Raw genomic sequence first — 312 nt, 5'->3', positions numbered from 1 at the left:
AGTAGTTGTGGTATTGATGGTAGAGGAGGATCCTTGCAACGCACGCGGTCCTCTTGGGGGTGCACTGATCCAGGATGAGCTACTAGCTCTGGGACTGGTATCTCGGTCAGCTGACGGTGTTAAATCTACAAATCGAGTAGGAGGAGAAGCTGAATTGGCAACGTGAGGTGATTTGGTAGGACTCCTACTACGCATAGGATGAACATGCCCATCTCGATTCCAATTGCTACGAGGATTGAAATGAGATGGATGAGTCTGAGTGGGGGAGCGTGAACCCAGTCGGTATGATTCAACCCGATTGTTTGATTAGGG

This window comes from Melampsora larici-populina (genome assembly GCF_000204055.1).
Source record: "Melampsora larici-populina 98AG31 unplaced genomic scaffold MELLAscaffold_50, whole genome shotgun sequence".
In the NCBI taxonomy this organism is placed as follows: Eukaryota; Fungi; Basidiomycota; class Pucciniomycetes; order Pucciniales; family Melampsoraceae; genus Melampsora; species Melampsora laricis-populina.
The sequence above is the reverse complement of the archived record's forward strand: the minus strand, read 5'-3'. Positions refer to the sequence as shown.